We start from the raw sequence: 25,515 nt of genomic DNA on the forward strand, positions 1-25,515 counted from the left end.
TCTCAAAAATAAAATTTAAAAAAAGTCATATCTACCAATTTAGTTGCTGGGTAGATCTTTCAAGGACTCTCCAGATATTCCCAGGCACTAAAGTAGCCAAATGAAAATGTTTTCTATATTGTGGGAGGCCAAGGCAGGAGGACTGCTTGAGCCCAGGAATTCAAGACCAGCCTAGGCAACATGGCAAGACCCCACCTATTCAGAATTTTTTTAAAAAAAAATTCACTGGATGTGGTGGCACACACCTGTAGTCTCAACTTCCCATGGGGCTGAAGCAGGAAGATCACTTGAGCACAGGAGTTTGAAGCTACAGTAAGTTCTGATCATGTCACTGCCCTCCAGTCTGGGCAACAGAGCAAAGACCCTGTCTCAAAAAACAAGAAAAAAGAAAAAAAAGAAATGTTTCAAAGAACTCACATCCAGATTTTGCCACACTTTGGCATACTTTTCTATAGCCAAAGAATAATCCCAGGAGGTGAATTTTAGAGTACTGAGTGGAAAAAAATTCAAAAACTGTTTAGCTCAGCAGACTCAAAGGGCAGCTCAGAATCACAACACGCATCACTGCTCCATGTGTATCTACCTGTATCCACCTTGTTGCCACAGCATGGAGAAAATGAAAGTGTTTTTAACTGATTCCCCAACCTACATGCATTCAGTCCCACAGACCCAAGTGTCACCTTTTACAGAGCGGTCCATTCTGACCAGCAGTGCACAGACCTGAGAAAACTCACTTCTGCAGAAAAACTGTTAGTCTCAACAAATTCAAGTCGGCCACTCAGATCCAAAGATGTATTTTTTACAAAAATATACAGAGTGCAAAATGAAAGAAAAGAAACAGTGTTGCTAGAAAATACACACACACACACACATACAAGGTCTTTTAAAAGTTCACAGAAAATGCATATGAAAAAACTATGCCATGGGTTTCAAAAATATTTTTGTATCAAACTAAGCTTGCTATAGATCCATGCCTGAACAGGATCTAGTTTGAGGCACTAAAAAGGATAAAACATCAGTCACATGAATTCTGTTAAAATTGAGGCAAGAATGAACATCAAAATTATGGCGAAGGCTGGGAGCCAAGGCTCACCCTATAATCAGTAGCACTTTGGGAGGCTGAAGTGGGAAGACAGTTTGAGTCTAGGGGTATGAGACCAACATGGGGAACATAGTGAGATTCCATCTCCACAAAAAAATTGTAAAAGTTAGCCAGGTGTGGTGGTACATGCCTATACTCTCAGCAACTCGGGAGATGCTACAATTGAAATGGGATAGTTCCCTTGGCCCTTTCGTGGGACTCCCGAAGAGGGTGGCTTTTTTACTCAGCCCACAGCCCTCAACCCCTCACAGGAAGGGGAGCACACAGGTGAGCAGGTACAGGGGCTGGGGCAAGTACCTTTGGACACCAGCAGGGCCGAGCCCTGTATCAGCCGCGTGGCAGTGTCTAGGGAGGTGCCCTGCCCATGATCTGTGATGCCCCAGAGGGAATGTTATACTGTGCTCTCTTAGCTTTGTTGTCTATCGATGGCTACGTGTTTAACAGCTCAGTGTGACATTCCTCTGTATCCCAAGCTCTCGTTTGGCATCCAGGAAGAATCAAGTCACAGGAACAAACTGAAGACGGTAGATGCAAGGGATTTTATTACTGATGAAAGAGGCTCTCAGAGGGATGGAGAGCTGGAAAGGGGATGAAGTGGAAAGCTGGTCTTCCCCAGAGGTTCGGCCATCCCTAGCCAAACTCTTCCCCGAAGTCCCGCCGTCAAGCCGTCCTTCTGAAGTCAAGCTGCTTTTCCCCGAAATATGGTTGCTTCTTCTCTCCTTCTCTGCCACTCTGCCCCACTCCTTTACCAGCGGAGCCTGGGGTTTTTATGGGTACAGGATGGGGGCAGGGCAAGCTAGGATGATTTCAGAAAGGGCAGCATTTGGGAGAGAAAACAGGAATGTATGTTCTCACTTTGGGCTGCGGGTTCAGGCTTGAGGGTGGAGCCCTTGCCAGGGACCCTGCCCTTTTCTATCCAGTGTTTCCCTGCCTCCTGTCTATATCAAAAGGAGCTATGATTGTTACACTGCATTCCATTCTAGGTGTCAGGGTGAGACCCCATCTCTAAAAATAAAAATAATAATCACATTTTTAAAAATAGAAAAACAATATGGTGAAGCTTGGATGGAAAAGTGGCAAAACTGATAGATACAGGAGGCAGAGAAAGGAATCTGCACAGGGTCTTGCCTGAGCATGCCCACAATGGACCAGGGGCCTGCATGTGTACTGGGAAAACGGGCTGGAGGCGTCAGAAATCCGAGCCTTAGACGAGGAGCCGGGGGTCTTCAGCTTGTGTGTGGTGGCCTGTTATTCAATCTGTGAGGTGGGAGCCTATGAGCAGAACCCCCCTCTTTTCTGCGGACAGATTTCTTGCAGGATTTTAGCTGAACTAAGGAATAAGAAATCCTGCATCAAAATTATTGATTCTTTATATAAAGATGATAGAGATAATGTCCCAAAGAAATCAGCAGTTTATAAATAGATGACTTGTTTTCAGAAGGGACAGGACAATCTTGAGGATGATGCCTATAGCAGCAGACCATCCACATCAATTTGTGAGGAAAAACTCAATCTTGTTCATGCCCTAATTAAAGAAGGCCAACAATTAACAGTACAAACAATAACCAACATGATAGACATCCCATCTGGTTCAGCTTACCTACACTCCTGACTGGAAAATTAAAGTTCAGCAAACTTTCCACTCAAACTTTCCACTCTGCGTGGCAACACTGTTATGCTCAGATCTGCTGCAGACAAGAGCAGAGTATCCAATGGAAATTTTAAACAAGAAAGATCAAGATCCTGAAGCACTTCGCTGAAGAACTGTGACAGAAGACAGAACATGGCTTTACCAGTGTGATCCTGAAGACAAAGCACAAAGCAATGCCTCCCAAGAGCTGGAGGGGGTCCAGTCAAAGCAAAAATGGACAGGTGAAGAGCAAAGATCATGGCAACAGTTTTTTGAGATGCTCAGGGCATTCTCCTTATCGGCTTTCTAGAAGGCCAAAGAATGATACCATCTGCTTATTATGACAGAGTTATGAGAAAGTTAGCCAAAGTTTTAGCAGAAAAATGTCCAGATGATCTTGAAAAATCTTTAAAGGCCACCCATTTGTCTGCAGTTAGTAATGTAAAAAAGATGGCACTGACATGGTTAGGTTCCCAGTAGCCTCAGTTCTTTAGGGAAGGACTAAATGGCTGATGCCATCATTTATAAAAGTGACCTTGATGGAGCTTATGTTGAGAAATAAAGTTTATATTTTTATTTTGTATCTTTTAATTCCTTTTATCCAAGACCTTTTGAAGTCCCCCTTGTGTGTGTGTATACACATCTATATATACACACACATACACACACACACATATATGTACAGACACATATCTACATACACACATATATACACATATATATACACACACACATATCTACACATACATACATACACACACACACACAAACACATTTTTTTGAGACAGAGTTTCACTCTTGTCACCCAGGCTAGCATGCAATGGTGCGATCGCAGCTCACTGCAACCTCCAGCTCCTGGGTTCAAGTGATTCTCGTGCCTCAGCCTCCCGAGTAGCTGGGACTGCAGGCACAAGCCACCATGCCCAGCTAATTTTTGTATTTTTAGTAGAGACAGGGTTTCACCATGTTGGTCAAGCTGGTCTCGAACTCCTGACCTCAGGTAATCCGCCCGCCAGCACCTCCCAAGGTGTTGCGATTACAGGCATGAGCCACCGCACCTGGCCATATATTTATTAATTAAAATAGAATTACATCCAAAAAGTTGAAAAGAAGGCAAAAAAGTGGTAAGTCTTCATTTCCCTTTTATATGGACATCACATTTTTATAGAGTAAATAGAGAATAGTGGCAAAAAAAATCTGCTAATATTTTTTCTTAATGGTAAGTAAATTATTAACCACAAAAAAGAAAACCACAAATAAGCAAACCGTAAATACTGAAACAAAAAGCATTTGGTTTGTATTTAGGATATCACTTAATATTTCTAAAGGGTGAAATGGGAAACCCTGGGGAGAAAGAAGGGAGGAAAGAAAATCATTCATTTTATGTCCACGGTATTTAATTTCTTTCTTGGAATGAACTGAGAATCTGGGTCTCATGAATCTAAATGCTGCCACATGGCCCAGTTCCTAATGATTGGTCTATTACACTATAGTTGAATTTATTTGAACAATTAAATGGCTTGTCCAAAACAGAAGGCATTCCTGCCTTCCAGTAGATAAAATACACAATTTCCCTTAGGGGATGAATATAGGGCAAGAATACAAAGAAGTATGTCTAACAATGGTAAAAATGTCAGGAAACAGAAAATGTCAAATCCTCCAGGGAAAAACAAACTCAAACTTTGCTTAGAGCTCAGGCACCATGTTTTTTGTGATGAAATTACACTCTACAGTCTCCCCTAAGGGGGAAAAAAACCTGCTAGAACTAATCAAAGTGTAGTGTTTGGTGAATTTTTTTTTTTCTTTTTGCAAAGTTCAAAACAAAAGCAATAGCAACCATATAGTTTTCATGTCATCACTGGCAGGAAATTTAACTCTTGTCTGGATAAGTTCTTTGGAAAAAAACTGAACCAGAAATGAGAGTTTCACATTCTGAGTTCTTCTTTCTAATTTCAATTTCCTGCCTGGTACGCTAGAAGCTAAAAAAAAATCTGGAGGACAAATTTAACTGTTAATTACATATTCAAGCCATCTGATTTTGTTGATAGGTTCAAACAATGATGCTAAAACTTGGGCATTTTACTTGATTTTTGCTCAATCTGACATGCAAACACCTTTTATAAAAGACAAATATAGTGAATAAAATTGGCTGCTCACTCCCCACCTGTCCAAGGCCAGTCTAGTTTAGTTTCACTCTGAGCACTGGAGCTTCAGTTAGTTCTGAGATGAAGCAATGTCTCCCCATAGTTCCAGTTTTCATTATGAAACTCAAAGACACTAACATCCTCATTTAAAATCTCCAAAGGGCAATTAATAATGCCTGGCAGAGGCAGGTAGTCTTTATTTCCTGGTTTTCATTTTGCAAGTGTCTGGACTAATAAAAATCAGACAAAACAAGTATTAAATATTTAACTTTCATAGAATTCCACCAGTCTCATCCTAGATGTGAAGGTCTTGCCTCTTCCATTATCTCTGTTCTATTTTGATACCATACCAATTCCTTGTCCCTATACTTCTACTACAATGAAAATGGGATCAGGGCCAGGCATGGTGGCTCACTGCTGTAATCCTAGCACTTTTGGAGGCCAAGGAAGGTGGATCACACAAGGTCCGGAGTTTGAGACCAGCCAATATGATGAAATCCTGTCTCTACTAAAAATACAAAAAAAAAATTAGCCAGGCATGGTGGTGTGCACTTGTAATCCCAGCTATTCAGGAGGCTGAGGCAGAGAGAATCACTTGAACCCAGGAGGCAGAGATTGTAGCGAGCTGAGACCGCACCATTGCATTCCAGCCTAGGCGATGAAGTGAGACTCTGCCTCAAAAAACAAACAAAAAAAATGGGATGGGGAATACAAAGAGCCCATAACAGAGGTGAGGGCACAGCTAACAGAATGAGTATATCTAGATAAATGACCGCAGGTCAAAGACTGTGTACTATGAGTATGTCATGTGTTTCCCAATTTCTGCAGAGAAAACTTCTGAGAAGCCTTTCCCATTCAATCTATCTATTCAACCCAGCAATCCCATTATTGGGTATATACCCAAAAGAATATAAATCATTCCACCATAGAGATACATGCACATGTATGTGCATCAGAGCACTATTCACAATAGCAAAGACATTCCTGGAATCAACATATATGTTCATCAGTGGTAGACTGGATAAAGAAAATGTGGTACATATACACGACCATGGAATACTATGCAGACATTAAAAATAAAAAAAGTAAGATCACATCCTTTGTAGCAACATGGATGGGGCTGGAGGTCACTATCCTAATAATGGAGGATATTATCCTAAGTAAACTAACACAGGAACAGGAAACCGAATACTGCATGATCTCACTTGTAAATGGGAGCTAAACATTAAGCACATATGGACACAAGGAAGAGAACAACAGACACCAGGGCCTACTTGAGGGTGGAGGAAAGGAAGAAGGTGAAGATCAAAAAACCACCTATCAGGTACTCTATTTGTTATCTAGGTGGAGAAAAAATCTGTACACGAAACACCCATGACACACAATTTACCTGTCTAACAAACCTGCATATGTACCCCTGAATCTAAAATTTAAAAAATAAATAAAATTTCTACCACCCCTCTTGATACTTCATATCTCCCTTTCCTCCTTTTTCTCCTTAGCACTTATCATTATTAAAACTGTATATATTTCTAGGCCAGGTGCGGTGGCTCACACTTGTAATCCCAGCACCCTGGGAGGCCAAGGCAGGCAGATCACTTGAGGTCAGGAGTTCGAGACCAGCCTAGCCAACATGGTGAAACACCGTCTCTACTAAAAATACAAAAAATTAGGTTGGCGTGATGGTGCGCAACTGTAGTCCCAGTTAAAAGGGAGGCAGAGGCAGGAGAATCACTTGAACCTGGGAGGCAAAGGTTACGGTGAGCTGTGATCTCACCACTGCACTGCAGCCTGGGTGACAGAACAAAAATCCATCTCAAAAAAAAAAGTATATATTTCTTAGCATTTATCTCCTCTTCTAGAACATAAGCTCCATGCTGACAGCTACTTTTTATTTATTTATTTATTTTATTTATTATATTTTTTTTAAGACAGGGTCTCGCTCTGTTACTTAGACTCTGGCATATAGTGGTGTGGTCACAGCTCACTGTAGTGTCAACCTTCCAGGCTCAAGTGACCCTTTCACCCAGCCTTCCGAGCAGCTGGGACCACAGGTGTGCACCACCACCCCTGACCGATGACAGTGATTCTTGTTCATTTTGTTCACTGCTATATCACCACTGCCCAGAGTAATGCCGAAGTAAATACTTCTTAAATGAATAAATAAATGACTGAGGGTGCACAAAGGGACCGAGATCAGAAAAAGTAACCATGTGCTATACACTTCACTTTATTAATTTAACCTACACATGGTCTATTTTACACATAAGAAACCTAAAGTTTAGGAAAGTCCGTCATTTGAAGTTACACAGATAACACAAGGATTTGCATGAAGCTTTATAAAATACCACACTGCTTTCTCTTCGAAGAGGAAATGAGACTTGAATTATTGAATTTGACCTTTGCATGTGTGAGGAGTAAAGAAAGTAATGGAAACAGCATTTTAAAAGGCAGACATAAAAATTCAGGAGTATTGAATATCACAGAATGACAGAAGCCTAAGGTTTATGCTGAGATTTACATTTGAAAAAATAAATTAGATAGGGAGAGACTCCAAAGAGCCTTGAATGCCAGGATCTGTATTTTTATAAATGAATACTTTCAAACTTTTTTTTTCACAGCAGAACTCTTCTTTGTCATTGGAAATCTTATATAGAACTCTGACATATTACAGAGATAAAAGTCTGGAACAGGCGCGATGGCTCACGCCTGTAATCCCAGCACGGGGTGCCAAGACGGGCGGATCGCCTAAGGTCAGGAGTTCTAGACCAGCATGGCCAACATGGCAAAACCCCATCTCTACCAGAAATACAAAAATTAGCTGGGTGTGGTGGAGTGCATCTGTAATCCCAGCTACTCTGGAGGCTAAGGTAGTAGAGTCACTTGAACCCAGGAGGCAGAGGTTTCGGTAAGCCAAGATCACACCACTGCATTCCAACCTGGGCAACAAAGCAAGACTCTGTCAAAAAAAAAAAAACAAAACCGAAATAGGTAAAAAACAAAGGCCTGAAAAATAGTGATACACGTGGGAAAAAATCAGAAAGGGCAGATCTAAAAGGTACTGCACAGGAAAAAAGCAAAATCATGATGACTAAGTGATGAGAGATTACACAGTTAATTGTCAGAGAAGACTCTCAACTCTGGCTTCCAACTACATTGAGAATGATACAATTTTGAGTGAACAAGACAATTTAGTAAGAAAAGGGTTTTGAGCAGATAATGATGACTATCTCCTCCACCTTCAAAATCCCTCACCTGCTGGGGTCCCCAAGATTCTTTTCAAGTCTTTTCTCTTCTTACTGTATCTCTGATCAAATACACAATCATGATATCAAGTCAACGAGAACCTCAATGCTAATGATACTCAAAGCCATGTGTGGCCCAGACCTCTCTCTCAAACTCCAGATTTCACCTAAATAGTCCATACATCCCAAATTCAACAAGTTCAAATCCAAATCTGAGCTCTTGTTCCCTACATCCTGCCCTTCTTCCACCAAAGTTAAACCCTCCAGCATGCAATTTTCTGAGCCACAGTCATCTCACACTCCTCCTTGTCCTTTATAACCCTTCTTCTTCCCCAACCCACACAATCACTATCCTCCAGACACAGCAACAGTTCATTATCTCTAACTAAAGCAACCACAATCACCTCATAGACATCCTGTCTCCTTGCCTTGGCTTACCAAATTTACCTTCAGACCTCCTGCTAACATCTCGTCATACCAGTCCTCTGCTTAAAATCCATCATCGGCTTTATCATTTCTTCCTCCATGTAAAATCTTTCAAAGGCTATCTCTGCCTTCAGGATAATGATGATATTCCTTAGTATGGCATTCAAGGCTTTTCAAATATCAGGCCCTTCCCCGTCTCTCCCTCTCATTTTTTCTCTCCTAGACATGCCACTGAATGAACTGGTTGCTTTCCTCTAAATACAACTGGTTCTTTTGAATCTTAGAAGCTTCATATATGATAATCCATTTGCTTGGCATTCTCTGTCTTGTACATCTGGCTAACTCTTACCCACTCTTTGAGACTCAGGTCAAGAGTTCTTTCTCCTGCAAAATCGTGCCTGCACCTCTCAAGTGTCCTTCTATGTTCCCAGAGCATCCAGAACAGCGTTTCAGTCCCTGGAGTGCCGCCATTACTTGTTTACATAACTGTCCTCCCAGCTAGACCAACATTCTTCAGTGCCCAGCACACAACAGGCTCTCAACAAATGCTGAATGAATGCATAAAATAGCAGGACACATAAGAGATTACCAGAGTAATATTAAGGAAGTGAGAAGAACAAGTTGGAGTGTAGGACTAGTGTTTCCGTATTAACAGTTGAAACAGCCAAAAAAAGTAGGCAAGATCTCAAAGAAATCAAATGTAAATAAAGAATAATAGAGGCTGTTGGTGAGAATATGAAGAAACAAAGAAAAAAAACCACACTTTAAAAGAAAAATAGTCTATTGTAAAATTAGAACGGAGCAATGGCTATACAACTCAGTGAATATACTAAAACCACTAAATAGTATACTTTAAATGTGTAGCTTACACGGCATGTGAATTATTTCTCAAAAAAGCTGCTAAACAACACTAAAGAATGTGTAATACTGATGTTTCTTAACTTCTACATATACTGTTATTTCCCAAAGGATGCAATTCATCTGCAAAGAATGAAACTTTTCAAAACCCCCATGAACTCTTTTGTATTTCTTTTTTTTTTTTTTTTTTTTTTTTTTGAGACGGAGTCTCGCGCTGTTGCCCGGGCTGGAGTGCAGTGGCCGGATCTCAGCTCACTGCAAGCTCCGCCTCCCGGGTTTACGCCATTCTCCTGCCTCAGCCTCCCAAGTAACTGGGATTACAGGCGCCCGCCAACTCACCCGGCTAGTTTTTTGTATTTTTTTTTTTTTAGTAGAGACGGGGTTTCACCGTGTTTGCCAGGATGGTCTCGATCTCCTGACCTCGTGATCCACCCGTCTCGGCCTCCCAAAGTGCTGGGATTACAGGCTTGAGCCACTGCGCCCGGCCCCTCTTTTGTATTTCTTAAGACTCCACTTCTTTTTTCTTTTAACATGTTAATTATTGTTTGGAAAATTTTCTGATTGCTTGAGAAACAGGGTAATTCTGGTCCTTGTGATTTGTTTCTGTTGCAATTTAAAATGCTTTTTTCTTAATTTTTTTATTTTTAATCATTAACCCAATGATCATTATTCATATTTATACTAAAATGGCAAGGTATCTAATCATTCTGCACATGTAAACAACATTAGGAAAAACTTACATTTACATTTCTCCTTATTTAAAATAGAAAAAATACAAAGCGATTGTGACCCCATAAGGACTATGGAAATATCATTAGGTAAATTTTATTTGATTAATTATGTTTGAAAAACCTGATTTTAACAACCCTGCAAAGCAGTCTCTTTTATCTTGGATATGGAGGCTTTAGTAACATCCATAAGGACACTTTTAACAATTAGGCTTTGAAACATAAAGTAGAGAAGTCCTTAAATGACCTGATGGGGCTGAAAACCGTGGCACAAGAACTACGTGATGCATGCACAAGCTTCAGTAGCCGATTCGATCGAGTGGAAGAAAGGGTATCAGTGATTGAAGACCAAACGAATGAAACGAAGTGAGAAGAGAAGTTTAGAGAAAAAAGAGTAAAAAGAAACGAACAAAGCCTCTGAGAAATATGGTACTATGTGAAAAGACCAAATCTACGTCTGATTGGTGTACCTGAAAGTGACGGGGAGAATGGAACCAAGTTGGAAAACACTCTGCAGGACATTATCCAGGAGAACTTCCCCAACCTTATAGTAAGACATGCCAACATTCAAATTCATGATATATCGAGAATGCCACAAAGATACTCCTCAAGAAAAGCAACTCCAAGACACATAATTGTCAGATTCACCAAAGTTGAAATGAAGAGCATTGTTTAAAAGTGCTGTTCTTCAGTAGACTGGATAAAGAAAATGTGGTCATATCCACCATTGAATACCACACAGCCATAAGAAAGAACAAGATCATGTCCTCTGCAGCAACATGGATAGAGCTGGAGGCCATTATCCTAAGTGGAACTAACATAGGAACAGAAAACCAAATACCACATTATGTTCTTGCTTATCAGTGGGAGCTAAACACTGAGTACATGTGGAAAAAAGAAGGGCACAAGAGACACCGGGGGCTACTTAAGGGTAGAGGGAGGGAGGAAGGTAATATGGTTTGACTCTGTATCCCCAAACAAATCTCATCTCAAATTGCAATCCCCACATGTCAAGGGAGGGGCCTGGTGGGAGGTGATTAAATCATGGGGGCAGATTTCCCCATGCTGTTCTCACGATAGTAAGGGAGTTCTCACGAGATCTGATGGTTTGTTTAAAAGTGGCAGTTTCCCCTGCGCTCCTTCTCTCCTGCTGCCATGAAAAGACGTGCCAAAAGACGTGCCTTCTTTACCCTTCGCCTTCTGCCATGATTATACGTTTCCTGAGGCCTCTCCAGTCATGCAGAACTGAGTGTCAATTAAACCTTTTTCCTTTATAAATTACCCAGTCTCAGGACATTCTTTATAGCACTGTGAAAACAAACTAATACAGAGAGTGAAGATCAAAACGTACTATATTTATCTCCTGAGTGATGAAATAATCTGTACACCTGTGGCAAGCAATTTAAGCAATTGACCTATCTAGCAAACCTGCACATGTACCCCCGACCTAAAATAAAGGTTAAAACAAGTGCTGTTCCTAGCAACAGTAGAAGTCTTTGACTATGTCAGTCTCTTCAGTTATTAAATAAGGTTCTCACTGAATCATCTCATAGCTTCCAGCCAACTTCAAACTTCCATAATTCTGAGCCAGTGTTAACAAATCAGAGAACAGTTGGTGGGTCCAAACATTTTCTGGTCCTGTATCAAAAGCAGCAGGAAACAAAGGCCCAGTCTTCATAGGCCCAGTGTGTGCCTTAAAGCAATATTATATTATACAACATGGAAAATGCATGCTCAAAGCAACACCAGCGTGAGACTGCTTATACTGCACTGGAAAGGAAAGAGGCCTATGTTAGTTACTTCCTGAAAAGTTCCTCCCAGACTGGACCTGTGTATTCATGTATCATATATATTTTGAACACCTATGACTTGCCAGGCACTATGACTTCGGTACTGCTGATGCTATAAAGTTGAAAACTATGTGGATAGTACAATGTCTGACACAAACCCACGTTCAGTAGCATTCACTAAATGGAAGTCACTGTACTAAGATGCAGTACCTTAAAAGAGAAGCTCAAAAGAGAAGACAATTATCTACAGATATGTGTGGGAGGGTGTTAAAAAGCTTTCTTGGGAAGATTTTTAGAGGAATTTGAAACTTCATCTTGGATCTGATTCAATCAGTGTTAATCAATGTTTCTAGAGTCAGAGAGAAAATAAAGAAGGATTTTCAAGTTTACTTCACACCTCTCTGAATCGTTTGAATCTCTACAATAAGAATATGCAAACTTTTATAACTTAAAAATCAATATATTAAATAGAAATGTAGGCGTGTTGGCGAGGTTGTAGAGAAATTGGAACCTACGGGCTCTACTGATGGAAAAGTCAAATGCTGTAGTCGTATGGAAAACAGTAGGGAGATCCCTCAAAAAAAATAACAATAAAATTACCACGAGATCCAACAATTCCAGTTCTGAGTAAACATCCAAAAGAATTAAAAGCAGGGTCTCAAAAAAATATTTGTATACCCATGTTCATGGAGCAGCATTATTCACAAAAGCCAAAAGCTGAAAGCAACCCAAATAATGTACATGCCATGTAAGTCACACATTTAAAGTACACGTCCATCAACAGGAGAATGAATAAACAAAATGTGATGTATACATACTTTGGAATATTCTGCAGCCTTAAAAAGTAAGGGAATTCTGACACATACTGCCACGTGGATAAACTTTGAGAACATTACGCTAAGTGAAATAAGCCAGTCACAAAGAGGCAAACACTGCATTATTTCACTTATATGAATCAATGGAGTCAAGTTCATAGAAAATAAAACTGTGGGCGGGTGCTGTGGCTCACGCCTGTAATCCCAGCACTTTGGGAGGCCAAGGCAGGCAGACCACAAGGTCAAGAGATCAAGACCATCCTGGCCAACGTGGTGAAACCCCATCTCTACTAAAAATACAAAAAATTAGCTGGGCATGGTGGCGCATGCCTGTAGTCCCAGCTACTCAGGAAGCTGACGCAGGAGGATCACTTGAACCCGGGAGGCAGAGGTTGCAGAGAGCCGAGATCATGCCGCTGCACTCCAGCCTGGCGACAGAGTGAGACTCCGACTCAAAAAAAAAAGTAAAATTGTGATTATTAGGGAATTAGGGACTTGAGGAAGGGGAGAATGGGGAATTATTGTTTAATGGATATGGCTTCAGTTTTGTAAGATGAAAAAGAGTTCTGGAGACGGATGGTGGTGATGGTTGAACAACAATGTGGATGGAGTAACACTGTATGTACACTTTACACTTACAAATTTTTTTAAGTCTAAAAGTCAATTGAAGCAACTAAATGAAACTCTAACTACATAATAAAGATAAATACTAGTGCTTAAAAAAATTACAGTACTTCAACACCAAAATACATATATGCATTGTGTCCCTGTTTTAGTCTATACAAGAAGAGAATATTTTCTTATCAAAAGAAATGATGAATTACATGAGTAAGCAAATTATTTACTCATGTCAGGTACTATATTTTCATTTCAGAGACAAAATGCCAATATATTATACACTATGCTAAAGTATCCCTTCACTGTTAGTCAAGTTTAAATGAAACTCTTTATGGATGGCTAAAGACCTGAAACTAAAGTATCAGTATACCATTAATATTTTAATTGATCATGAATATTCATAGTCATTTATTGCTTTAAAGAAAAAGGATAACTAAATTATTCTAATATGCAAATTACAGTTCTGACAGGACATCTTACCTTCATCTACATTACAAAAACCAATGCATTTTGCATCCATTCATTATTTATGTAATTCTAGAGTTTTTCAGGTTAACAAGAGCTACTGAGCACAAGAAGCATTTTCTCAGACAGGGGCAGAACAGTCGCGACGCTGCAAAGTCATTTTGCCCTAGCTACCTCAAAGACTTGTATTTTATTTTTTCATGATTCCAAACTAATTTCAACACCACCTCCACACTCGTTCTTCAATACAAGCCCAAGAGAACAAGCAGAATGCAACACTATCAAAGATTTGTTTCTTTGTTTTTTCTTTCAATGCCCTGGGAAATTCTAGCCCTAACACTGCAAAGAACATTAAGAACTTTGACAGGTATGCCAACTGTTTTATAAAACTAATAGTGCATTACTTCAACTCTCAAGCATAAATATATTTATGCAAATTAATTGATAATCCTCTGAAGTGAGGCAACTCTTTTTGATACAGCTGTACAAATCACTAGCTAATACAAGGAGCTTTCAAAAGTACATCACCATGTCAGGGTTATATATATTTTTAAATCATGTTATTATATTCAAGTTAGCCATAGTGATAAGAAATACAATGGCTGGAAATTCTACGATCACTCATACGAGATATAAAAATATATCTTAAGATCCAAAAATCACATATGTGACTGGAGAACAAGACGCTGGATTTTTAGTCACCAAATAAATAATTAGCCATCTGGGAACTACACTCAAAATTTTGTAGGATTAAGTAAAGTGAAAAGAGTCTTCTTTTTATGTACTAAGGACAGTCAGGTACATTCATAAAAATCCCAATAAGTCTAAGATGAGAGGTGAAACTGATTTAAAAGGGACAAACAGGACCAAAAGGGGATACAGAATCATAAATCTCCTCTTCCTGAAAAGCAATGTGGCAATCACATTACAAAAATACTACAATTTCAACAAATTAAGACAATAATATGAGTAATAATTCAAAGGTATGTTCAGTTGGAAAACTATTTTCTTCTATTTATGGGGGGGTTATTAAAAGAATCCCTATGCTATTCTGAAAATCTATCACCTTTACCATGCTGATTTGTCTGTGATAATGAACACTGACTTATATAATGTGACTGTGTTGGTATTTCATTATGCAATAATGTCCTTCCAAATAAGTCAGATGGATCCATTTTGGTTTCTTTTCTGATTTTAACTTTTTTTTTTTTGAAAGTCAGAAAAAGTGCATAAACAAAACTACCAGTTTCATTCACTCAATTAATAAATATGTATTGAGCATTTTTTACAAAGACGGCCTATGGAAAACAAATTTTAATTCTATAATTCTATTATTAAAACATGGATGACAACATTGATCATAATTGCTAAATTAGACTGCAAACAGCATACCCTTGACATTTTGCAGCCAACCCAGCCAGACTGAGAATGTGATAGAAGGCAACATTAGAGTCAAAAGGACTGAACAAGGATGAGAGGATCTAGGTTCCTCTCCATACTCTGACTTAACTTGTTGTGTAATCTTAAACATGTAACTTAACTTTTGGGGAACTTAGTTATCTCTGCTGTAAATCACACTAATGCTATTTAAGAGATCTTCTAATTTTAAAGTAATCATTGGAATAATTTGTAAAAAATAGTTTTCTTAGAAACAGTTATTAGAAGAGAATGAAAACTGAGAACGAGGTATACAGGACATTGGCACACAGTGGCATTTTTAGATTTTAAATGTTTTTCCATAAAGGAAAATATTACTAAATATTACTTACAAAGAAAATACAAATTTGTAACCTCAGAATATACTTGCAAGCTTCTTGAGGTCTGATGAATACATTAAATAGAGTGAATGTTTAAAGATAAGTAGAGGTGACACATTTTACTTTTCTAATCTACAATAGTACCCAAAATTTAATAAAGGTCTGTCCCGGCCCTATCACTTGTATAATTTACTCTTAGATTACGTCTATCATAACTCACACTGTGAAAGACTGCTATGTTGAAGCCTCTGTACCTATAAGTATGTGAGCATCTTCTTCTACTTAATAATCAATGAAAATAGATATCCAACCCGGGGCATATTATCTTTCTCACTCTCACTCACATACCCACATACACACATGCAGTGAATAAGAGATCTGGAAAGCAAGAACAAACAAGTTAATTTAATCTTAAAACAGATTACCCAGATGAATTCATCTTAAAACAGATGAATTAATTGGCCCTAAATCTCGAGGAGTTCAGTAAAGACTTGCGGTGGACAGAAGGGCTGTCTGGGTGTAAAGGCCTCACAGTTACCTCTCCAACAGTACCCTGTAGACCAATATCTTCTATCTCCACGTTGGCAACAAGTCTTCACTGGTTTCATGGCTCCTATTGCTCACTTCTGATTGTTTCTTTTTCAACTGAGTGAGATCACATTTAGCAATAGCTAGGTGGTTATCTCTACCCCCTTGAGAAATCCACTTTACAGATCTGGGATTATTGGGATCCTCTCCTTTGCTCATTTTGGTTTTGCTTGCCGTTACTAAATTGGCCATGTAAGAAAATATTTTAAATAATTCAAATGCAACTGACAGATACCCTCTATAAATGGGTTAAATAATTTTTTAAGTGTAGTAACATACTACATAATGCTAATTTGACTGTGACGGAGACAACAGATTAAAATGAAAGAAACAAGCCAACCAATCACTTTTCTTAAGGTGTGATCTGCCAATTATCCCAACCAACACAGATCCTAATATTATCATTCTAGGCCATATGTGTAACTCTCAGGCAAAAAATAAATCTTTTAACAAGTCTGTAAGGACTGTTGGCACCCATTCATGCCAGCCTGCACTAACATCTTGAGAATTTTCTCTATTCCAAAAAATACATAACGGGGGGGTAGAAGAGGTGGGAAAGAACCTAGCCATACATGTGATTTAGTTATAGGTCCAAAAAGATGTAAAGATCCAAGCAATTCTTTTAAAATTTGCTAATGGATAATAAGAAAAATGCTGGCAGTGCTCATGAGCTGAAGGAGTAAGAGGAGGTCCAGAACACTTTCAATATTCACTATGCCCATCTGTCAGCAACACAGTCGCTGAAGAGAACGAGCAATTACCAAAGCCCTTTTCAGATATAATCTGTCAACCACATCTAGTCCTCCTGCCAAAAGAAATCAGAATTGAGGAATGCAAAAACAGACTGGCCTTATGGGACCAAGGAGAGGTTCATTTAAGATGAACCTGGAGATGAAGAAAAGAAAGGGGAAAATCAGAGAAATGTTATAACTGCTCATCAGATATTTTTGAATTGTATACCACTGGGCATCAGGGAAGCCAGGGAGGAGAGAGGCACCACTATGATTTAAACCTTCATTGCTGCATTGTGCTTATTACAATGTTAATTTCAAAAATGCTCTACTCATTCCCAGAAATAGTCCTCTTTGGACAACGAACATGCTACATACCGGATTTGCTCCTCTCTAGAATCGTCCCATTACCATATCCTACCGTCATAGAAGAATTTTTAAATCAACAAACTACTTCAATTCAGTAAATATATTAAACGTTTTCACCATCTAAAGTGGTACTGTATATGTTATAGGTCCACAATTATTTTTTAATTGGGTGGGGGGCAATTTTGAAGTTAGTGCTTTAAAAATTACAAACCAATACCTCTCTTGTGCACTTTTTGATGAATTATGCCCTCTAGTCTAAAACTCAAATCTTATCACCACTATCACCACCATGGTAAATAAATGTCTGCTGAAGTATACAGTATATAGAATGAACCAGAAACAGGAGAGACAAGCATTAAGTGTACAGTAACTCAGGCCTGAGGTGATGAAGACTCGGACAATGTGGTAGCAATGAAATTAGGAAGCCATAATGGGTAACTCTAAGCTAAGAAGGAAATGACAAGAAAAAATGAATACATTCTGACTTCTTTGGGGGGAAAAATCACTTTAAAACTTCCATAGCTGTGAATTGAATGCATCTCTTTTCAACACATGTGTATACTCATAATTATCTGATCCTGTGGAGCAAATTACCAATATAGATAATATAAACGCACATGAAACAATCAGGTCATCTGTTTCACCAACAGTTTCATTTGTATTACAATATCCCATCCAAAAATTTGTTTCTAACAGGTTTATCATCAACGCTGAAGATAAAGGATCATTCTTAACTCTTAAGAGGTTTCACATCTTCACCAAATAGCATCTCTGCAGGTGACAACTTTTCGGATATATCTGGGTACAATGGACAGAGACAAAGTTATAATGAGAAAAAAACGAAAAGAAGAAGAGGAGAGCAGCCAGCATGAGGTGTAGGTACAATATTCACAAGAGTGAGAAAATTTGCATTTCTGAGAAGCAGTGGTCACACTGATCACGAGCTTCATTCTTCATTCACATAAAGAGCAGATACTTCAGGGTCAAGGCAGCTATCAGTGGTTGCAGCTCACCAATCCTCTAGACAAAGTGACTGGCTTATACACACACAAAGCACCCTGATCTTAATTATTCTTTAGAGAAATGTAACAATTTACCCAATCCCAAAATCAGGGCAAGCAACAAATATTTCATTCAGTGTCTATGAAGTAAAAAAACAAGAGAAAATGTCTACCCTCAAGAAGCAAACCCCTTAGTGAAGAAGCTTATAATCTAGATTCAATCTAATTCATTCCCTAAATATCTAAGAAAGCAAGTAAGTGTGTGCATTTTAGTGTATGTGTAAACATATATGTATACAGAGTTCATATTTGTATAAATCATATATAATTATACATGACTATATGATTATGCATGTATACAAACACATGCATGTACACAAACACATGTGCACAAACATACACACACACTCTCTTTTCAAGAGCCAGAGCTACTTCTTATATATATTACACTCTTTATACTTACATCAGATATCACTTACAAATAATTTATAATCACAAACTATTAATAGGCACAGCAACTTATTAGCAGTCTTACTTAATAACTCATGGTACTAAGAAGCACTGTGAGAATACAAAATGTTTCAAATATCCTAAATAATAACTGGAAAAAATAACATGTAACCAAAGGTATTTTAAGATTTCACAAAGCTGAAGAATCTCTCTACACAGTAGAAATGCATGAAGTCCCCAACATCGTTAATTTGTACTTAACACAGGAATCTACACTGCTGACAGCAATGAATCAAACCGTAGGCTGGCAGTTAAAGACCTGGTTTGGCAAGGTGCAATGGCTCATGCCTCTAATCCCAGCACTTTGTGAGGCCAAGGTAGGAGGATCACTTGGGGCCAGGGGTGGAAGGCTGTAGTGAGCTATGACCATGCCACTGCCCAACAGAGCCTAGACAATAGAGAGAAACCTTGTCTCAAAAGAAGAAAAGCAGGGAGGGGAGTTGAGGGAGTTCTGCAGGACTGTATACTTTAGGGTGTATTATCATAGCTTTCCAGGTACCTGATTCCCCCTTACAGAAGCGCCTCAACTAGATGGGCCTAAGTAGAGGACCAGAGATGATGACTTACCAGAGAGGGCAATGAGGTGAGTGAAGGGCTATCCTAAGTATACTATATGGCGCTGAAACTGGTTCTTCCTCTATTCTTCTAAGTAGCATCATGGTTTATCTACACTGGTGCCCAAAAGATCTGGTGCTTATTTATCTCTGTCAATAACAAGTCAATTCACCTCTCCAGAACTAAGTTTTGTCATTGTGTAAAAATGGGGTTCCTTCCATCTCTAACAATATATATAAAGTTGTAAGTATCCTATATATTACAGGTAAGTATTTTTTTGTTATTAACTGGATAACTCCACAGTCAACATATTAACTATACTCAAGATCTAAGTGTTCATGTATTACCACTGCTATATATGACCACATCCTTTCATTTGTTTGTTTTAGAACTGGTATAATTTCATATTACCTACATATAGTAAGTGCTTTGCCATATGGTCGTATCCTGAAATATTATCTTAGAATCTGGATAGTGCTTTCTGGTGAATGGAAGATGTCTAACTCAAAAATTCAAAAATAATAGACTCTTACCCCCAAGCAATCCTCATTTTCATAGTGGGAAACTAAGATTATTAAATTGAAAATTGTCTAGTAGTTTCAAATGAGAAGCTGGTCATAAGCCTTTTTAAATCACTATAGACCATATTCAGAGATCATTATTCTTGGATTATTAATCAGCAATCACAATCATGCTGTTTCAGTGGAATGACATTTAGGGACCCCAAAAGCTTCCCTGGAATGCCAACAGCTCTTCAATTCAATAATATATCTACATTAAAGTTTATCATTTCACTAACGCGATTTTTGTTATGCTGGAAGGAATTCTTTTTATGTATTTTTTTGCTTGTACTTCCTTTATTCTGCTGTAACCTTTCAAATGCTAGAAATCTTTCATGTACACACAAGAAGACTATCAATTTTTTTAAAAAAATTTATATTGTTCAAAGTAAAACGATTATAGAAGCAACTTGGATATTTATTATTCTTGATTTATTCTTTTTTTTATATTGAATAAGCTTTTACAAGTTTTTTTTCCCTAAGCTTATTGATTTTTCAGTTCCAGTCATCTTTTCCAGTTCATGTTTTAGCCTGTTCAATTATTCACTGCTACAATTCAGATGTACTGTTTGCCTTGGTGCAAATTTGGAGGAATTTACAAAGCATTTCAGACAAGAATCTGTTATTTAAATAAGCTGTAACAATGCAGAAACAAAAGAAAACAGACTGGGGTGGTGTAGTAAAGAACCTCTAAGCACAAGTATGACCATCCAAATAATTGCTTCCTTTCTTTGATACCTATTGACACTTAAATCCCTTATTCACAAACACTACCACTCTTTCATTACAGTCATTGCATATTTTGTATACATCATTGTATATTTTCACCCAGTAACTCACTAACAAAGAAAATTCCCGTGCATACCTTCCCAGCAAATACTAATTTTTCATTAACCTTCTGCTATAGTTTCAACGTATCCCTTTTAAAATTCCAGTGCTGCCAATGTGATGGTAATTAAGAGCTGGTGCCTTTCAGAGGTGATCAGGCCATGACGGTCCTCCCTTATGAATGAGATTATGTTACTTAGAAAAATAGAATTCTTGTAGCTTTCAGCTCTCTTACTCTTCTGCTTTCCACCACATCAGGACCCTGAGTGTCCTCCTCACTGGAGGATGCAGCTCTCACCAGACAGCCAAACAGCCAAACTTGCCAGCACCTTGGTCTCAGACTTTCCAGCCTCTGGAACTGTGAGAAAACTAATTTTATTTTATTTTTTTTTTTTTGCTTTGAGGCAAAGTCTCACTCTGTCACCTAGGCTGGTGTGCGGTGGCACAATCTTGGCTCACTGCAACCACTGACTCCTGGGTTCAAGTAATTCTCATGCCTGGCCTCAGCCTCCCAAGGACCTTAGACTACAGGCGTGTGCCACCATGCCTGGCTAAGTTTTTGTATATTTAGTAGAGATTCACCACGTTGGCTAGGATGGTCTCAAACTCCTGACTTCATGTGATCTACCTGTCTCAGCCTCCCAAAATGCTGGGATTATAGGCATGAGCCACTGGGCCTGGCCTAAATCTCTCTTTTTTACAAATTACTCAATCTGTGGTATTTTGCTAAATTGGCACAAAAAGGCGAAGACACCTTTCTTCATTTTTATTAGTAATTTCCACACTCACTGGCTCCCTTCTGTCTGGTGACTTTTGATCAGACAGGGCTCCCTTTCAGATTAAGCCCCATCAAAGGGGCTTATCCCAACACAGTTCTGACTGAAACTTGTCTCTCCTCCTCTAAACCATTACATGATCGAGAGCTACACAAGTGATCATTTAATAATCACTTTTTAAAATACCATTCTTTAAATCTGTGTATAAGTTGTATCTTCTGCAAGATTCTAAGTTACTTAAAGGCAGAGTTTGAAATAATTTTAAATTTCACTGTCATGGAAGATAAGGCCACCCAGGTTGCTCAGCAGGAGTGAAGATGGGATACCAAAACTTAAATTACCATTGATAATCAGTTCCAAATTAAATCAATTTTCAAATATTAGGTAGCACAGTCTTACTTCTTTAAAATGCCTAATTAAAGCTGGCCCATGCTGGGTAATTTTACTTCTTATTAATAAGCATACATCACCCTAAGAACTGGCATCATGTTGATTTTAGATGCTTTTAAATCTTGTTCCAAACCTCTAGGTCGAGTGAGTCACTTCAATTTCTAGAATGTGAAAAAACATACATCAAAAAAAAATACTGAGGAGTGGATAGGAGTCCTGGTTTCCCCATTTCCTACATGTGTGACCTTGGATATATAACTTCTATGTATTTCAGTTTCACGCATGACATGGTCTAGCCTTCTCAAAGTGTGCCTGCCACAAGAGCCATCTGCATCTGAGATTCTTGGGCCCACATCCCAGACCAGCTAAATCAAAATCTCTGAGGTTGGAGATCAGGAATCTGCACTTTTACCATGAATCACACGTGGTACACTGAGAGTTGAAAACCACGATGGTGAAAGACCAACATGTGCTGAAAGAAAAGCAATGAAACAAGACAGAAAACCTGTTAATCTCTACTACCAAATTTGCTTCGTACACACAGAAAAATTACTTCTTCAGGTTTCACTCTCCTACTATAAAATAATGTGACTAAACTGGATGATCACTAACCGGTGAGAGTGTAGGACCTCCAGTTCCCAATCTTCAGTCTAAAAACTCTCCCGACAACATTAAAAGTGTACAGAGGCTCTACATGCATGAGGTCATCAACATTCACAGTGCCATCTATTATAAATTATATATTGACACTGCTAACTTTTATATACCAAATTTGAACTGTCAAATATTTGCTATTAATCCACTGCAGCCTTTCCGGCCAGCTCACAATTCAATTTCAGCAGGACTGACATCTTGGTATAGAAACGGCTAGGTAACTATGTGATATTTTATTGTGTTCCACCATTATCTTATAAAATTTAGTGGTGAACAGAAAGACAAGTGTGTACACTCGTGATAAGCACAGACCTCATAAACATATTCCAAAGGTGACAGAGATGTAAAATATTAGGTAAAATATAGAATCTGTAAAATACAGAATCTCTAGCAGAAGCCACACATTCACTGGAAGCAGCCTGGAAACTTGGGCATTTGATTATGAAGGAAAAGAATAATATTCATCTTCATGAATGAAAGGCAAAATACTGTGTGAAAATTTGAAGAATAATTAAATATTCTGTATTTCTTTTGGCTCTCTGGAAACAAAATCCAACACTCCATCATTATGTCTCACACACACACACACACGTATATACATTTGAAATATAATCCACACATCCTTCCTCAATATTGTCTTCCTAATTCTTTACTCTCTTAATAACACTGAGTTAATGCATGTTTAATAATAAAGTTATATATCTATACTCAGTTTTTAAAAGACTTTCATATCTTTCTAGTTGAAAACAACTGCCTGCTTGTGCCTAACGTGAGAACTATATTCACTTTCCTTAAGATTATGTCAACTTATACATTTTATCTTACTTTCAAAACTGAAGCTCTTCTCTTATTAGTCAAGTCCTTTGGGTATGTCTAACATATTTGTTGTCGCTTGCATTAAAGTCCTATAGAGTGACTGAAAATTCTTACTTGCTTTTATTGGCTGTACAAAGTATTATACATTTAATATTATTACCTCGCAGTTTATACGCTCACCTTTCAAGTTATCTGAGGCTTTTGTTGTTTATTATTAATCTGGCCTTTTAAAAAATCTTTATTAATTATTCTTTTTTTTTCTCAAAGGGAGTTCCAAAATCACATAGTTGGGAAGTTAGTGTTCTTATATTACTACCCTCTCCAACATCTTGAAAACTCTCTCAAATTGGTTTTCTTAGTCCTATTTATTTGCTTACTTATTTATTTTTACCTTGCTAAAAAATATCAGTAGAAAGCTGCCAGTCTTATAAACATGAATCCTATCAGTTGGTCTATTCATACTGTACATCAACATTCTTATAATTCAGACTGTATCTGTTCTTCTAAATAAATCCTTCAGTTTCATAAAACTAAACTGTTTTAAGATATTTCTGACTTCAAAGATGAGTATGGTATAACTATTTCCTTATTCTGAGTCCTGTTCTTTCCTATACAAAGAAAGCATGAATCACTCCTGTCTATGCATTCCCAAACATCTCTACCATAACACTTCATATGATTTTTCATTCATTATTTGTTTTGGAAATCCTAGTCATCCAACTAAGTTTTAATATGCTCTATGAGGGACACCCACCAAATTTCCTGATACATAAATGATACTCAATGAAAACTGGTGGAAATCGTGAAGTCATAAATAAAACAAAGTCAAGGCAGAAGTCGAATGATTTCCTCATAACCTATACCTAGATAACTGCCAAACGAATTGAAAATTTAAATGAAAAACAAACTACAAAAGTTACTTTAAAAGTATGACAAAATTCCTTATTTATAACCTCAGCTGGTGGAAGTCTTTTATAACTGTGTCACAAATGTAGAATATGTCGAAGAAAAGTTTGTTATATTAAATAAAATAAAGATTAAACATTTCTGCATGGCAAAAATTATGCTAAGGAAAGCCAAGGTATAAATGGGAAAAAACTGGAATCTCATATCTCAAATTGCTACATTCCCAGATTAAAAAAAAAAAAAAAATCCTACGAATCAGTAAGGGGGAAAAAGAGGCAACTGAAAATTATTCAAAATAATATGAGGATACAGGTCACAGAAAAGGAAATGTAAAAAGTTCTTAAATATATGAAAACATGTGCAATCTCACAAGAGAAATATAAATTCAAACTAAAACAAAACATTCTTACATATCAGAATGGGAATGAGTCAAGAGTGTGTTAACACAATATATTGATAATAATGTAAAGAATGAAGAACGTTACTTGGTAAAAGTGTAAAATAGTACAACCACTATGGTGGGCAGGATGGCAATGCTACGGCTTGAACATCTGCACCATAACTCATGTTGAAATTTAATTGCCATTGTAACTGGGTTGACACGTAGAACCTTGAAGAGGCAGAGTCCTCATGAATGAACTAGTATTCTTATCATGGGAATAAATTAGTTATCACAGGAGTGAGCTCAGAATAAAAGTATAAATTCAGGCCCATATTTCTGTCTCTTGTGTTCATTTCTGCCTTTTGTCCTTCTGTTATGGAATGCCCCTCACCAGATGCCAGTGCCATGCTCTGGGACTTTCCAGTCTCTAGAAGCATGAGCCAAATACACTTTTGTTCTTTATAAATTATCTAGTCTATGATATTCTGTTATAGCAGCAGAAAATGAACTAAGACGGGCAGCATCCATCAAAACTACAAATGCACAAACCCTGGAATATAAGGGTTTGACCCGCAAATGCCACTTCCAGGAATTTATCTTACAGACATATTAGCACATGCATGCAAGGATGGTTATACTGTAGCATTACTTGTGATAGTAAAGGATTAGAAACAACATGAATGCATATTAACAGAGGACTGGTTATATAAATTATGGTGTAACAATACAATGTAATACTCTTGCCATAACAAAGAATGAAGAAATAAAACTCCATGATATACAAAATGAAAAAAAGTTGATGTTCAGAACAGTGTTCATACTGTTACCATCTGTGTAAAACAGGAAAAAAAGTACATATATAAAAATATAT

The 25,515-nt window shown here is 38.0% G+C and overlaps 2 protein-coding genes across 4 annotated transcripts in view; one reads left to right on the forward strand and one right to left on the reverse strand.

Moving 5' to 3' along the window:
- EXOC4 (exocyst complex component 4) overlaps positions 1-25,515 on the reverse strand; it is an 816,109-nt gene that overhangs the window by 471,659 nt on the left and 318,935 nt on the right. The gene's annotated exons all lie outside the window — the stretch shown is intronic.
- The window catches only part of CHCHD3 (coiled-coil-helix-coiled-coil-helix domain containing 3), a 1,241,194-nt gene that overhangs the window by 424,360 nt on the left and 791,319 nt on the right, over positions 1-25,515 (forward strand). The gene's annotated exons all lie outside the window — the stretch shown is intronic.

This window comes from Macaca thibetana, chromosome 3 (genome assembly GCF_024542745.1).
Source record: "Macaca thibetana thibetana isolate TM-01 chromosome 3, ASM2454274v1, whole genome shotgun sequence".
NCBI classification, from domain to species: domain Eukaryota; kingdom Metazoa; phylum Chordata; class Mammalia; order Primates; family Cercopithecidae; genus Macaca; species Macaca thibetana.